The sequence below is a fragment of the Gavia stellata genome, chromosome 1, assembly GCF_030936135.1.
Source record: "Gavia stellata isolate bGavSte3 chromosome 1, bGavSte3.hap2, whole genome shotgun sequence".
In the NCBI taxonomy this organism is placed as follows: Eukaryota; Metazoa; Chordata; class Aves; order Gaviiformes; family Gaviidae; genus Gavia; species Gavia stellata.
Genome location: NC_082594.1, coordinates 4,847,275 through 4,863,758, shown reverse-complemented (window position 1 = coordinate 4,863,758; position 16,484 = coordinate 4,847,275). Strand labels below are relative to the sequence as shown.

At 42.0% G+C, this 16,484-nt stretch overlaps 1 protein-coding gene across 3 annotated transcripts in view; it reads left to right on the top strand.

The window, feature by feature from the left end:
• The window catches only part of TENM4 (teneurin transmembrane protein 4), a 360,992-nt gene that overhangs the window by 183,226 nt on the left and 161,282 nt on the right, over window positions 1–16,484 (top strand). The gene's annotated exons all lie outside the window — the stretch shown is intronic.

Sequence of the window (16,484 nt, the reverse complement as noted above, 5' to 3'; positions counted from 1 at the left end):
CCTGAATTCTGATTGATGTGCTAATTCTGACCCAGCCCAGGCTCACACTTCAGCTGCCCACCATGTAAAACTGAGGAGAGTGACATTTCCCCAGAGATGCTGCGAGGCTGATAGAGCTGCTGGGAAAATGCATTAAGCATTAATTAATAATCACAGATAATAGTAGAAAGCACAAAATTGATAATGGTGATCATAATGACAAGTTCATAAAGCCAAACTGTGCAGTCATTCCTCAGGCAAACCTCCCCTTTACTTACCTCCCCTTTACTTCAGCAATAGAAATGTTGAATGGAAAGGGTGCTAGTTTTCCAAGTATATCTGCTATGTTCCAACAGACTGAACTTTTCAGAGCCAGTAAAATCATTGCAGGCTCTGTATGACAATATCAACCGCAATTACTGTTCAGTGCTTTTCTGGAATGATTTGGCCTCCATTATTCTAGTGAAAACTGGAGGAAAATGGAAAAAAGCACCTGTATTCCCAGTTTGATAGCACACAGTTAATTTTCAAAAATTGTGTGGCTGCCCATTATACAGTTTTGGAATCCGATATAGCTGTAAGTAAATCCACTCAGGAACATTAGCACTGATTTTGAGGGCAGGAGGTAGCAGTTTAGCCTGTTTTCTAAAAGGATGTGAAACCATCATCACTAAAGAGTTAGGTGGTGTCAAAATGTGTGCCTGTTACATGCCACTGCACATAAACCTGGGGAAAGTACGGCATCGTAATGCCTGTCAGAGCTTATACTTCTGCATAATACAGGCAATTTAGGTGGAGGGAAAAAAAGGTTATTCTGGGAAAGTTTTCATCTTTTAATAGCATTTTTATATCCCATTCTTCTGAATTACAATGCAAGACATTGTAAAGGAATGGACAATCAAGGTCTCTCAATAATAAATTAACCTTTTTGTAAATGACATTGGCGGCACTTTCTGAAATTTCTAATAGAAACACTTCTCTGAAAAGTGCCTTGTGGATTCATCTCTGCCTGATAGTTGTGACTTATTCAGAGCAATCTTGTATAAATGGAGCAAAATAGTAGGCTGAGGAATCAGCTGGAATCAGCACATCTGAGGCAGAGAAGTTGGCCAAAAACCTGCTCAGTAGAAGCAAGAAACATCTGAGAGCCTGAAAACAGCATCTACGGAGTCAGAGAGAAAGTGTCCTCCAGCAGCTGTTACTGCTGAGCTCAGGCAAGCTCGGCTGTGCAGGGCCACTGAAAAATCAAAAGGAAATGCAAAATCAGCTGTCTGTTTATCAGCATGTCACCCAACAAGCAACAGGAAACACATGTGGAACACCCATGATAGGATGCAAGGTTTTATCTCACTTTTATCTTCTGCAACAGACAACGCTGAGGTTTAAGAAAAGGACCATTGTTCCTCCTGCCCCCTCCACTATCCATAAAGAAAACTACCATAAGTACTTTCCTCCATCAAAGTGCAAAGCAAGCTGGCGGTGTTATTTGTAAGGGACTGTCAGCACATACAGCACTTTGCAATATACATCAAAAGGCAAGCTCCCTTCCTGCAATAGCCTAAGATATAACCCACCCCCATACAGTCCCTAGGACAGCAGTTCACACACAAGGATACCAACAGAGGAGCACTTCACAGTAGGACTGAGCTTTGAGAGAAGAAATTACAGGGCAGAGAGGCAAGCATGGGACTGGGAACCCTCCTTGTGTGAGAGGTGACAAGAATGACTCTTCCTTAGCTCTGAGTGAAAATGCCTTTGTGTTTAGCTTGTTCTTATCAAAGGAAAAAGGAAGAGCCTGAGTAACTCAGATTGCTTCTCTTACTTTTGCTGCCTATGTGTATGCTAACTTAAACTCTATCAGCTTCCAATTCAGAGGGGACGCGTAAGTGTTATCCACTTACAGTCTCAAAGCCATTCACGTTATTTACACTTGCTTTGCTAATGTCTGGAAAAGTCTAAATTGGTTTTATGTAAATATTGAGGAGTCAAGAGACTATGCAGACTAGCGTGGGGTGTGATCTCTTCTGGCTTACACTTTCTTTTAGCTTCTTAATGCCTAAGTTACTTGACTTAAAAGTCCCCCATGTACAATTAGATCTTCAGGACTTTGAATGAGGAAAAGTGGTTTTAATGTCCCAGCTACCCTTTTCTGAACTTCTCCTTAGGCTATATCCAGCAAAAGAGGCTGAAAGTTTAGCAAGTACTTTGCAGAATCAGGACCCTTTAACTGTTAATGGGACTCCAGCTGCTCCATGGAAGTGCTCAGTTGCCACAAGTGTTGTTCTCCCCTATTGCATGAGTATGGTCATCTTAGCCCTTCCCCTGTTTCACACAGGGACTTCTGAGCACTTCCACCTTGTGGTAACCCTCTACAGATAATTAATTACTACCCTGTTCCTTCCCAGACTCACAACTCTTTTCTTGCTCTGCACAGAAAAAGAAATATAACAACATATGAGAACCGTGGCAGGGAGGAAAATCACAGCTTCATTTTTGATGTTATTGATCTCTCTCCTGTAAAAGAACAGCAGAGCTTTGCATTCTCTGCAAATAGTTTTTTGCCTTCAGCTCTGTGTGTCCCATTACAAGCCCTTGCTTGACAGACACTTTATCAGATGGTCAGTGCCTTTTTTGATTACCCTCTTGTTGCCGCCATCCCTTTTTTGACGCTTCGTTTCCTGCTTTCAGCTCTTACCTATCTTCTCTGAGTGTGGTAAAGCTTGTAGGTCTCGGTCAGGTGGTATTTAGAAAAGACACGACACTCAATTCAGGGAGGAGGCAAAAAGGGCATTTATGAGTCCCTGCGAGGCTGTCTTAGCTTTTTTTCCTTGTGAATTTGGTCTCATGAATGATGTTAGGTTGATGGGTCTGCTTGATTGAAAACTTGGGGTTATCCACAGAGGAGGTTCAGGTTACGCTGCAGCACTGCAAGGTGTCTTCCACTAAACATCCAGCTGGCCACAGGACTTAAGGTCCTTCGGTGAGAGTTGAATTAGTCCATGCAGAAGGATGGCAAGAAGACAGGAGATTGCCATCTCCATCCTAGCCAAATCCAGCCCAGTCTCGTAGGTAGGGTATCACCTGGAGAGCCAGAAATGTGCAGTGAACTCCCTCTGCCTGAGCTTTCTATGAGCTGCAAGAATTCCCCTCTCCAAGCAGGTATAGTAGTGTGCTTGGTGAGATTTCACTTTTTCGTCCAGCCTATGTGTAAATCTAATCTGTTTGCTTTATAGGGCTTAATAAAAAGCAAACATAGCCTGAGCCTGGATCTGGAAATGGAAGGAGGGCTGTGGGGAGGTGAAACTTTTCACGTTAGTTTGCACTCCCTGTGCCCAGAGGTTTTTTGTTTGCTATTCTTGGTAAAACAGTGATGATGTTTTTAGATGGATAGTAATATGGCCCTTAAAACTTTAGCACCTGAAAGTCAACAATAGCTTTATCAGTGCCCCCTTAATCTTTTCACCTTTTATCCCAAAATTGATGAACAGTCTCATTTCCCAATGAAGTGAGCCAAGGGGATGAACATGTTCCAGTGCTGGAGTTTATCTCCCTGTCTGCCTTTTCAGACAACTCCTAACAGATCAAGCATTGCTCCTGGTTCTTTAATCCCCTTCAGCTTCAGTCAGTAATGTTTGTACATGATCGTATGGCACACTGTTCCCTAAATGTTACCTGCAGCTTTCTGCCTGCTTCTGTTTGAGCTGCAGCACTTCCAAGAAACCTGAAGTCAGACCGATCGTTTCAAATCTACATGTTATTTGTGATGACCTTTTTTCTCTCTGCAAGTGTCTGAAACAATTCTTACATAATAACCCTGCTTCCCAAGCCATAACGGCAGGGAAAATTATTATTTCAGGATTTTTCTTTTGAAGACGTAAGGCATCTATAATAAAGGGGAAATTAGGGACATATCTCAAAGGTAATTAAATAAGAAGCCTGTAAAGGTCAGATACTTAGCTGTAAAAACTTCCACAGCTGCTCTTCCCGTACAGAGTGTATCTCTTCATTGATGCTCTGTGAGTAAAAGCTGGCAGTAGAAAATTACAGTGTGTAAAGCTAGCTTAGCTTTAAAGCAGAGATGGAATAATTTCTTTAATGTTACACTTGAGCTTTTTCTTGAGTTTTTTTTACTATTTTGGTTTGTATATGTACACTCTTCTTTCAATAGATCTTATGATTACAAGTCATAATTTGGATGGGAAAAATAGACAAGCAGACATATATTTTCATTTATACTGTTGTACAAAAGAAATTAAGCCATATTTGTAAAGATTGCTTGGATGCCAATAAGTATTCATCTCAGTAGAAGTTAGACATCTGAATGTCTTTAATGATCCAGATTTTGTCTGGTTTTGATCATGCTTTAAAGTGGTAGAAAAATGAAGGTAGATTAGTCTTTTTGAAAACCTTTGCCTACATCTGTACTTACATGGGCTGGCAGCCTTGAACTTGCTTGTCAGTGTGCTGTTTGCAGGCAGGCAAGTTCTCTTGATCTGACAGAGCTTGTACAAAAGGTTTATTGATTGGGGTAATTACTTTAGTTTTAGGGTCAAGAAAAGGTTTATTTAATACTGAAGTTAAAGCCTTTTTCTTTCTTTCTGTTATTTCTGTCCCCTTTTTTTTTTGTTCAATTTTTTTCCGAACAGCAGAATTCTGTCTTAATAATACAGCATATAGTGCTATCTGAGGGTTTCTGGAGAAATGTGTAAAACAGTGCATATGGTTTTTGTTTTTACACTTTTGTATATAGCTCTTTCCATGCACCCCAGACTGCAGGCTAATGTAAGCACACCTTGTTTTATTCCTGCGTTGTATTACGGAGCTGCTAGAACAGCTCTGTGCAGACTTTTCTTTCCATGAATGCTTCCCTGCTAAAGCACAGAAATAAGGTTGTGGGAGTTACTTGTCCACTTTGGCAAACAAAAGGAGAACCTGTTCTCTACTAGAACAACAGACTTTTTAAAGACTTAATTTTCCAAAGGCTGTATTAAAGTGTATGCATTTGCATGCAAGACCACAAAAGAGAACAGAAGCCAACCACATCAGCACCTCGGGAGTTACCGGACCAATCTCTCCTTTTGCACGGGGGCCGGGTGGGATGAGAAGGACATAGTCTGTACAGTAACTCCTGGCATATGTTGACTCTTTAAATGATAACGGCTGGTCTGTGCATTAGATGTGTGAATGCTTTCTTTTTCTAAAAGTGCCACAACAATCTCAGAAAAAAGAGTTACATAAATTATGTTAAACTGATTTCTAGAGGGCTTGCTGGAGGCTCTGAGAAGGAACGTGATTTGACCAAGTTTGTGCAGCAAGTCTGCTAAAGGCAGAAATGGAGCCATAAGCTCTGCTTTTTCTCTGGCCCTGGTTGAAGACCACTGAGAGCTCAATGCAGGTGCCTGAGCACAGACATCTAGCAGCACCTGAGATGCCCCAAGGAACTGAGGGCATCTCTACAGGGAGGCAGATCTGACATAAAACCTAGAGGAGACTCAGGCCCGTCTGTAACAGTGACTGGAGACCAGGCATCATACTTGAGGGCATGTCCCTAGCACCAGGCACCTACCTAACTGAACCTCAGACATCAGTCATTCCAGCCAGTACATCCTTATTTATCAGGCTGGATATATTTGCTAAAGACTTTAAGTAAAATGCAACTTAATCTTTAATGCACCCAAAATTATAACAGTGCTAAGGTTTCATGGCATTTGTTTGACCAAATGAGATCACATTTGAGGTCCTCTGTGTGTGTGTATGCAAGAATGGTTTGCTTTTTTTCCCCTAGAATACACCAACTTACAACATCATTTAAAATGAAACTCAAGGCCAGCTTTAGCCTTGCCCTGAGCTACAAGAGCAGAAATTGTAATGTACTGAACGTGAAGTAACTTCCCGCTTGCTAGTGCAACTCCAGAAGTTGAACCCTGAAGGCTGAATAATTGTTATTTCCTGTATTAGTTTTGTAACAATTTATGAGAGTGGGAAGGAACAAAAAAAAATTCTTTGCAATCCCCTGGGCAAATTGGGGGTATGAGAGTTTCATTTACTGGAGCGAAATTCAGGTTTAAAAATATTCCAGCTGCAAAAAAGGAAAACTAGGAAGAAAAGAAACAGTTGCAAGGTGTCTTTCTAGATCTCCACCGCCTCATCTTATGTATATTACAAGTGTAGGAATAAAATGTTATTGTGCTTAAAAGCTGCATTGTAGAAGGAAGAAGGTTTCAACCCAACAGCTACTCTTTGTTTAAAATCGTTCATTGATTTTTTTTTCCCAGATAACTTCTAACCTGTGATTGCATTTCAAGTGATTTAGAACAGGTTTTTTTCAGATGGTCAATGTATGATTCCTTAAGAACTGTATTTCATAGACCCTTTCATGCTTTTAGCATTGCTGACATTCTCAGGGAAGAAAACAGTGTTCCCTGTATATCCCTATGAACAGCAGAAATACATTAGCAGGATTTTCTAAAAGTTGGTGAAGTCAAAGGAGATTTCACCATTAACTTAAACGGTAGTAAACATAGACCAGTGCCCAAGTGCTTTTGAAATCCCATTATACCTTATGCTTTCAAACATCTGATAGCTTTAGATTATAAGGCATTCTGCACTGGAAAGATTTCTCCTTAAAAAGGAAGCAGTAAGAGAAAGGAATGAATCAGTGAGATAAAGCTCACTCTCAAAGAGCAAACCAAATTCAGACCAAATGTGGCATAGGCATCTGAAATGGTCGGGCTTGTTTTCTTCTTTATTTACTCCCCAAACTATTCCCACTTGGTCCCTGTTTCTGTAGAACAGAAGTTCAAAATTAGTGCACAAAAAAGCTGGGTTTGTAGTATTTCCAGCTGGGCCTGCAGTCAAATGTGCTTCAAATAGTGTAAGACAGACTGACATTATTGTAGTGAGAGCCATTCGAGTACCTAGATAGATATCTCAAGCCAGGCCTAGAAGCAAAAGTACAGACATCCCAAGGGAAAATGTGCTCACATAATGTACTGTCAAATTTGGCAAACTCAGCAGCTCTTGATGATTTCAATAAGCAACCCAAATTGATCCCGAACACCAGACCTTTTGTGCTTCACCATCACCTTTTAAAATGATGCAGCCTCTACAGTCACTGCTGGCTGGAGCAGGTATTTGCTGTCAGTACACTGATGGAAATGTGGGGTATCTGCCATTGCAAGTTGCCTTTTTTTTAAGTTCTTCCAGAAAAAGAGTGGGGGTAGAATAGCATTCAGTTGGATACTGTGATTACTGTACTTCACTCTGACTTTCCAGAATCAGGAGTGATTTAAGGAGTTGCTTAAAGGACTGCCTGCCTGTTGCCCTTTTCCTAATTTAGCATCCTTATACCTGCGTGCGAAGGTTAGAGTTCCACTGGGATATGAGAGCAAAACAGGGTTATATGCATGGATCTTTAATTAAAACAGACCTCCCAGCCTTCAGAAAAATAATAAAAAAAAAAAATCTGGCACAACGTTAAGTGCATTAGCAGTATCAGCATCACACTAGGTGCCCTGCAGAAGAGGAAACTGTGAAAGAGCACTCAGAAATAATGACTGAGTTTCCATGATGCTGTCAAGACTTTCACATCCCTGGCTGCCAGGTGTGGATTACTTGAGCTAGAAATGTAAAAACCTTATAAAACACAAATGAAGCACAAAAATCGAAATCTCAGCAGGTGAGGATGTACCACAAGAAGGAATCAGTCCTTCCAGACTTCAGATGGGGAAGGAAGAGGAGGAGCAAGAGAATACCAGACCCAGCATTTCCACGTTTCCTTTGTTTACAGGGCATTTTTTTTTCCACTTTTTCTTTTTTGGCTCATGTTAAATCTGATGTTTTGAGATAACTGAAACCTGGTTTATCCCCTCTCACCTCCACGTCTCCCTTGGCATTGTTATCACAATTACAAGGGCAGGTGACAGTTCTCTAGGCTTAGAATCCAAACTACCCTGCAGTGAAATTCAATCGAGTAGCATCATTTCTTTGAAAAATAAACAAGACTGCAAGCTCTGCAACTGGGAAGTAAATTAAATGTGTTCACAGAGCTTCAGAGTCTTCTTTGCCTTTCATGTTATACTGCCTGACTTCCTATTAAAATTATTGCCAACGTAGTCGGGGCAGTGACAGGGACCATTTTTGTGAAAGAGAGATGTTATTGCAATGAGCTTGTAGGTCACAGCTTTATCCTGGACAAGCAGGTCTAGGAAAAAGAGTATGTGGCTTGCTAAGGTTGCTTTGGTGCAACAGCAGAGAATAAGGTGAAATAATGTGGTGTCCCTTCACTCTCCCACGGGATGTTAATTCATTGTAGGGTGAGAGGGGTGCTGTGCACTCCTCATGGCCCTTTTACATTGATGTGGCTCACAAAGAGGATTTCAAGGTTAGCTATGAACCGTGGAATCTACCTACCTGCTGCCCTGCTCCATGTGCTATCCCTCCCCACCAGCAAAGCATCTTCTTTAGCCAGGGGAACATGACTAGGCAGAAAACAGGCCAATGGGCAGTCAGGAACAATTTCTTTGTGTGTGACAATAAATATATTTATTGTGGTTGTGATTAGTGGCACAGAGTCTAGTTGGAGGTCTGTAACAAGCAGTGTTCCCCAGGGGTCAGGACTGGGTCCAGTCCTGTTCAATATATTCCTCAATGACCTGGATGAAGGGACAGAGTGTGCCCTCAGCAAGTTTGCTGATGACACAAAATTGGGAGGAGTGGCGGACACATGGAAGGCTGCGCTGCCATTCAGCATGACCTGGACAGGCTGGAGAATTCGGCGGAGAGGAACCTTATGAAATTCAACAAAGGCAAGTGTAGGGAACTGCACCTGGGGAGGAATAACCCCAGGCATCAGAGCAGGTGAGGGGCTGACCTGCTGGAGAGCAGCTCTGTGGAAAGGGACCTGGGAGTCCTGGGGGACAACAGGGTGACCATGAGCCAGCAAGGTGTCCTTGGGGCCAAGAAGGTCAATGGCATCCTGGGCTGCATCCAGAAGAGTGTGGCTAGCAGGGCAAGGGAGGTTATCCTCCCCCTCTGCTCTGCCCTGGGGAGGCCACATCTGGAGGACTGTGTCCAGTTCTGGGCTCCCCGGTTCAAGAAGGACAGGGAGCTGCTGGAGAGGGTACAGCAAAGGGCTGCAAAGATGATTAGGGGAGTGGAACATCTTTCTTATGAGGAAAGGCTGAGGGACTTGGGTCTTTTGAGTCTGGAGAAGAGAAGAGAAGAGTGAGGGGGTACCTTCTCAATGCTTATCAATACTGAAGGGGTGGGTGCCAGGAGGATGGGGCCCGTCTTTTTTCAGTGGTGCCCAGTGACAGGACGAGAGGTAACGGGCACAAACTTGGTCATAGGAAGTTCCATCTAAAGATGAGGAGGAACTTCTTTCCTTTGAGGATGGCCGAGCACTGGAACAGGCTGCCCAGCGAGGCTGTGGAGTCTCCTTCTCTGGAGATACTCAAAACTCACCTGGACACATTCCTGTGCAACCTGCTCTGGGTGACCCTGCTCTGGTGGGGGGGTTGGACTAGATGATCTCCAGAGGTCCCTTCTAACCCCTATCATTCTGTGATTCTGTGATATGTATTTATTTAATATGGTAAACAATTCTTCTCTAAGTACTAATTTTAACTCCAGATTTTTTTTTTTAATTTACTTAGTATTTTTAAATTAACGCATCTGTGTATACAGAGGGTTGACGTTTATAAAGAAAGGATAGAACTTTTTATGCCACAAATCAGTATGTATGCAGTATCTCCCTGGGTTGGTAAATCAGTAGATGTGGCAATTTACTTCAGGCTGAGCAGCTACATATATCTTCTCACCAGCAGAGAGCAAAAGATTTTGAGGCCGTTTCTTGTGTAGAGGTGGAGTAGACTACTAGTTGAAGAGGTCAAATAGTGAGGATACCTAAAAAACCTTTGCATCTCACTTCTAATATTGAATATTCTTATTGGTACAGCAAGTTTCATTTTCTTTGAACCTTCATTCCAGAAACTGAGGTTAGCATTGATTCATTAAAGTATAATTCTTTTAATGCAGCGCTATTCCTACATGTTTCGGACACCAAGCACTGCCAGTTCCAGAACAACTTTGAGGTTATCAAATGAAATAGTTACATTTGAATTCATACAGCCACACTGCACTGAATGGCATTTAATCAGTTCTTAGAAAGCAGTCCTGGTGCTTAACTCCCAGGAAATCTACTGCCTTCAATTGCCAGCTAGATAACTATTTTTAATTTGCCAATAGATAGTTGCCTCTAAATGCCTAGGGAATGATGATGCTTGGTGGCAAGTGTAGGATATAAAATATTTATCTTTAACACACAATTGTGTTACTGCAGCTTCTAATAGGATTTGGTGTCAGGCAAACATCTGCCTTGGCCTCTGGCCCAAAGATACAGAAACAAGCTATTAAGTTGAATGTTGCATAGTAAATAAATAAGGCGGAAATACTGTTAAAGTAGCTATACCGCTGACCAACAAACATGGTGAGTATATAAAAGAGAAGTCCATCAAGAGTCTAACAATTTGTCTACCTCCTTAATATGTTTATTGTATTTCATCTGGATAAAGGTAATTCATGTAGGTAATTGTAAGCCAGGCTGACAGATCTTTATAGAGCTCACCACAGTAGAGTTGGCTTTCACAGGGCTTTTTTCAGCAGCAAAGTGGTCCCCTGAGCAAACCATTAGCCTGGGAGCTTTGTCGCTGTCACACGAGTCAGTTTATGATATGAAGCAAACAGTGTATTTGTCTATGCCTCAGATTACCAGCCTAAAAAAATGGGAATGGTAGCAATTAGCAATTTCCTACTGAACTCGGTGATATCCTTAACTGAAAATTAGTGTAGTGTGAAGTCTTATTATGGGTATGGGCAAGATCGTGCCAGTTTATAGGTTCTCTCAAGGTAAGGAGTGATTGCAGTGGGAAAACAAGAAATGACGTAAAGGTTTCAGTCAAGTTTCCATCAAAATCTACCAGCTGTGAGATTACTCGTACTGAAAAAGTCTCCTGAGACAAATGGCAAAAGTCCCAAAGTATCCTCAGCAGATGTAAGTCAACATGGTGCATGAAGTAAAGCTGGTTTGCTCCAGAGTATGATCTGTTTCTTTCTCCACTTTGATAATTAAACCTTTTGAGTGGGAAGGACCTTAAAGAGTACTTCAGAAGAAGAGTTTTGCTCTTGGAGAAGTCTAGGCTTTTACACTTAATGAATGTTTTCCGTCTCTCAGTTTTAAGAATCTAGAAGCACTTTTGTACACCCTGCTTTTCCTGAGTGAGGTAGGCTGGACTAGGGTAGGGAGTAATTTCTGCCTCAGACAAGGCATTTCTGTCCCGTTCTCCAAAATGAGACAACGTGCATCTGAAGGCAGTGTGTCTCATTATGTCATTTACTCCTTCTCACAGAGATCTGAATGTTTACAATATTTATTCAGGAAATTACTTGTTTTTTCAGTTGCTAATTAGAATTTGAAGCTGGCAGGACAATTACTTCCATATGCAAGCTTCTGCAGTCCCCATCAGAAGCCACACCGCCTTAAGTTTTGCTGGTCTGTCCCCAGTGTGAGTTGTTTGCTTTCAGGTTTGCTGGAAGGTGGCATGGGAGCTGCATTTTCAATGTTCTTTTTGGACACAATAGCAAAACCATATGAAAGCATCATGCATCGTCCATCTTACCAGCTGCTGTCAATCAGATCAGAGATTTGGAAGCCAAGAGAAAGCTGTGGGAGTCAGACTGAAAATAGAGAACATATATCTCTTTCTAAAAAAGAATTGTCCATGGTCTCACAGTGAACTTCACAATTAAACAAAACAAAACAAAACAAAACATTGTCATGATTCTCTAAAGCAGTTCCCATGGCACTATTCATAAAACACCATATGGAATTTTGTATATATTGGAAAATATCCTTGTAATTATGTGTAAGAGCTTACAGAAAAAGTTGTAGAATGGAGACTAGAACCTAACCATAACTGCAGTGACCTGTTTTTATTTATTGATTGACAGTTTGTCACCTCTGTAACAAAGTTGACTATGGACATACTTAAAAGACAGACAGTTGCTTTGTGCCACTGACTTAGAGACTCCCTGAAGGTTAAAGAGTTTGCTTTCTTCTATCATCTAAGCCCCTGTGGTGGGCTGACCCTGGCTGGACGCCAGGTGCCCACCAAAGCCACTCTATCACTCCTCCTCCTCGGCTGGATGGGGGAGAGAAAATATAACTAAAGGCTTGTTGGTCAAGGTAAGGACAGGGAGATCACACAGCAATTACTGTCACGGGAAAAACAGACTCGACTTGGGGAAATCAGTTTAATTTATTACCAATCAAATCACAGTAGGATAAAGAGAAATAAAACCAAATCTTAAAACACCTTCTCCCCACCCCTCTGTTCTTTCTGGGGTCAACTTCACTCCCGATTTCTCTACCTCCTCCCCTCCAGCGGAACAGGGGGAGGGGAATGGGGGTTGTGGTCAGTTCATCACACGTCTCTGCTACTCTTTCCTCCTCAGAGGGAGGACTCCTCACACTCTTCCCCTGCTCCAGCGTGGCGTCCCTCCCATGGGAGACAGTTCTCCATGAACTTCTCCAACGTGAGTCCTTCCCACAGGCTGCAGTTCTTCACAAACTGCTCCAGCGTGGGTCCCTTCCACGGGGTGCAGTCCTTCAGGAACAGACTGCTCCAGCGTGGGTCCCCCACAGGGTCACAAGTTCTGCCAGCAAACCTGCTCCAGTGTGGGCTCCTCTCTCCACGGGTCCACAGGTCCTGCCAGGAGCCTGCTCCAGTGTGCGCTTCCCATGGGGTCACAGCCTCCGTTGGGCATCCACCTGCTCCAGCGTGGGGTCCTCCACGGGCTGGAGGTGGATATCTGCTCCACCATGGACCTCCATGGGTGCAGGGGCACAGCCTGCCTCACCATGGTCTTCACCAGGGGCTGCAGGGGAATCTCTGCTCCACTGACCTTGGGGTCTGCAGAGTTCTTTCTCTCACATATTCTCACTCCTCTCTCCCAGCTGCTGTTGTGCAGCAGATTTTTCCCCTTTCTTAAATACGTTATCCCAGAGGCGCTACCATCGCTGATGGGCTCAGCCTTGGCCAGCAGTGGGTCCATCTTGGAGCCAACTGGCATTGGCTTTATTGGACATGGGGGAAGCTTCTAGCAGCTTCTCACAGAAGCCACCCCTGTAGCACCTCTACTACCAAAGCCTTGCCACACAGACCCAATACAGCCCCATTAGATAATAACTTGGCTAGGTTCTAGCTTCTGCAACAGATGTGCAAATTTGTGCATTTGATTCTTCATTCTTTCTAGGGTTCTCCCATCACAACTCCCTAATTTCCTATGCCATGTCACCCACCACCTCCTGTTTTTGTTTGAAACTTAGATATTAGAGCAGTGTGCAAAGATGTGAGTACGCATGGTATATGTACATTTCACAAGGGTCAGAAAATTGAGTCACGTCTCCAACTGATGCAATATGTGACCACTGAAACTGAATTCATCCCTGTCTTCATTGACAGAGGTTTTTATGGGAAGTCTTAAGTGAGTATTACTTGCTAATGCCTGCAATCTTCAAAGTTTGTGATTGTCCCTAAGAATATAAATAGGACCATGCTCAGTATCAACTCTCAGATTTGTTGCTCACGAGTCTAGGTCACAAGCCTTGTTTGTTCTCATTAGCTACGGAGTTTACGAAAAAAAGGAGGTTCATTTAATGCTTCCTTTATGGAAATACTTTTTGAGCTGTTTTGGAGCTTCTTCATCACTTTTCAGAGTTGATTCTCAGTAGTGAAGAACTTTTGGGAGTGTGCAGAGACCTTAATTGCCCTGAGTCACACCAGGCAAGTTAGTATCCTTAACTGCTAAAAAATGGTAAGTGGCACCAGCCATTGGAGGGGAAGAGTTTCTTTTCCTCTTCACTTCATCTTGTCTCTGTCAGGCAGGTTGTTCCAGGGCAACGTGAGCTAGCGTAATACGAGAGCATGTAAGAAATGTTACTTTTAGCTGTATTAGAAAAACAAGGAACATCAGAGAAAGCAATGAAGTAGGATGAAGGGATTTTTAAGGGCCTGCTCTATTATTAATAGTATAGGGTGATCAGGCCACAATTAGGAGTTACTGAAGTGCTTCAGGGAAGAAGGTACAATGGGTTTCATTCATCTGGGGTTTTATTCCTTTTGCGTGCGGCACAGTATGGTATGATGCAGTTAGGGCACACTTGCAAAGAGGAGTCTGGGAAATCAAGGACTGAGGAGATGATAGTGATCTATGAAGTGATATGTGTACATATCACAGCATTTTTGCAAAGTAAAATGCCAGATCTGGAGATGAACCACAAAATATACGTGAATATTTTTTTGACATGCGTTAGTGTTTGTCACTGTGGATGGGATCTGACCACTTATAGGTGTCTCAGATGACAATATCTGCATCTGAACTAGTCAGAAGAGGAAAGGAAGCACCACTGAAGTAAAATTCAGTAAACGGATTCACCCTAAGATTCAGGAAAGTCTGGTTACCTAAACACAGGTATGCTCCATTTCTGTGGTCACTCTGAACTTCTAGAACCCATTATACATAGTCAGCATAGTCAATATAGTGTTTAACCTACAGGAGACATCTAATTGGTGCACTGAGTCTTGCCCATCTTGTCCTAGGTATCAGAAGTACATCAGCTGAACCACACTATAAATGCAAAATATTATTTCCAGTAGCAAAAATTACCCTTTAGCTGATGTGGTGCCTTGTTACGCTTTGGAACAGCTGCCTTGCCTGATGCTGCATTGCTTTTTAGATGTTGCTTTGATTTTTTATTATTTTGCATTCATAAACATACCAAGAAGGTTGTATAGATATTTTACTCCTTTTCAAGGTCTCAATTTAGTCCTTTAAAGCGAAGGCTTGAAAAAGCTTTTAAAAAAAGTTTTTAATATACCATAGGTGTTGTCATAACACTGGAAGTCTGTCCTGCATCAAGCACTGACATAGGCATTCCCATTGACTCCAAAGGTCATGCGTATGTAACCACTATGCAGTGTTGCTACAGCTTGCAGACCCGACCCAGAATGACAGCGTGATGATGAGGTTTCATGAGACATTTAAGTACTGCAGTGATGGTGAACAGCATGGCCCTACTCCTGCTCCCAGTTTTCAGGAAGTAGAAAACAATTCACTTGTTTTTTCTCTGCTGCATTATTTTTTTTTGCCATTTTTTGAGCTTAACCAACTCATTGAAGGGTCTGACAAGTGCCAGAACCAGCACAAGAAGAGGGAGCTTAGTCTTGTATCTAGAATGGGAGGTTTAGAGGTAAAGGACTGACCTTTTCAGCAACTGGAGCTGTTAAATCTCCTTGCCCGTCTCATTACCTTGTTTCACAGTACTTGCACTCTGTATGTTCTTCATATGCGTAAGTATGTGTATGTGCATCAGTAAAAAACTATTTTTTCTAAATTTGTGCATATATTTCTTGAAAAGAAGACAAAAGGCTTTAAACATTGTAAAAAAGCATAGGGAAAAATGCATAACGCCAAGTATTTTCTTTTAGTTTTCAGCAGTGAAACTAAAACATCGCAAAGTTCTGAATATCATATATGTATGGGCTAATATTAACTTTTTGTTTGCAGGATAGATTTGTGTTTATACCTGCTATTAAGTGAGAGTATACTTAAATATCAGTATAAATGCACAAGGCCTGAGTTGCTATTTCTTTATTCTGGGAAGTGTAGCTGCTATTTGGCTGGAATAAAGATGGCAGATCAAACCCAAAGTGTTGGCTACATGCTGTGATTGTATTTGCAACCCTCGCAAAGTGAATATCTACTTAACTGTAGAGCTTAAGTATTAGAAAACTAACAGCGCTTCCTTATACCTTCCTTGCTGCATGGAGCTATCTGATTGTGAGATGTCTGATGCCAGGACTTAGAACATAACTGCTTGAAACTGTTTTTATTATTTAAAACCGCTGTTGCCCTTTATGAATGATTAAATTACACCACGTCCTTTAAAATGTCCTTCAGAAACCTCTGTTGTTTGGAGAACACCCATCCAGAAACAGGCTTCCTTTCATTTGTGTTTAGAAACTAATCTGCACATCTCTGCTGCAGCTGTTTCTCTTCACTTGCACTGATAGGAAGTTTACAAATACCTTTGCTACCACAAGGCCTCGTGAAGTACGTCTATGAAAGCACAGTCATTATTCACATGGCTGAGATTTCCACCCCACTCCATGATAAATGTACCACCAGTGCCCCTCCTGTATAACTGAATCCAGTTTTAATCTGATACGCGTCCCTCTCAGAGAAAATGTGAAATAATAGTGTGGAATGAACCATGGTGTTCCATCATCTTTCCAAGCCCCACTCACGTTTACTCAGTCTTCACTCACAGTTCAGTCAAGAAAACAAAACTTTTTTCATTCTCTTTTTGATATGTAATGTTTACAAGCTTGTGTTCTTCTTATATGAAAGATAATTTTTAGCCCAAATATTCTGAACTGTCCTCA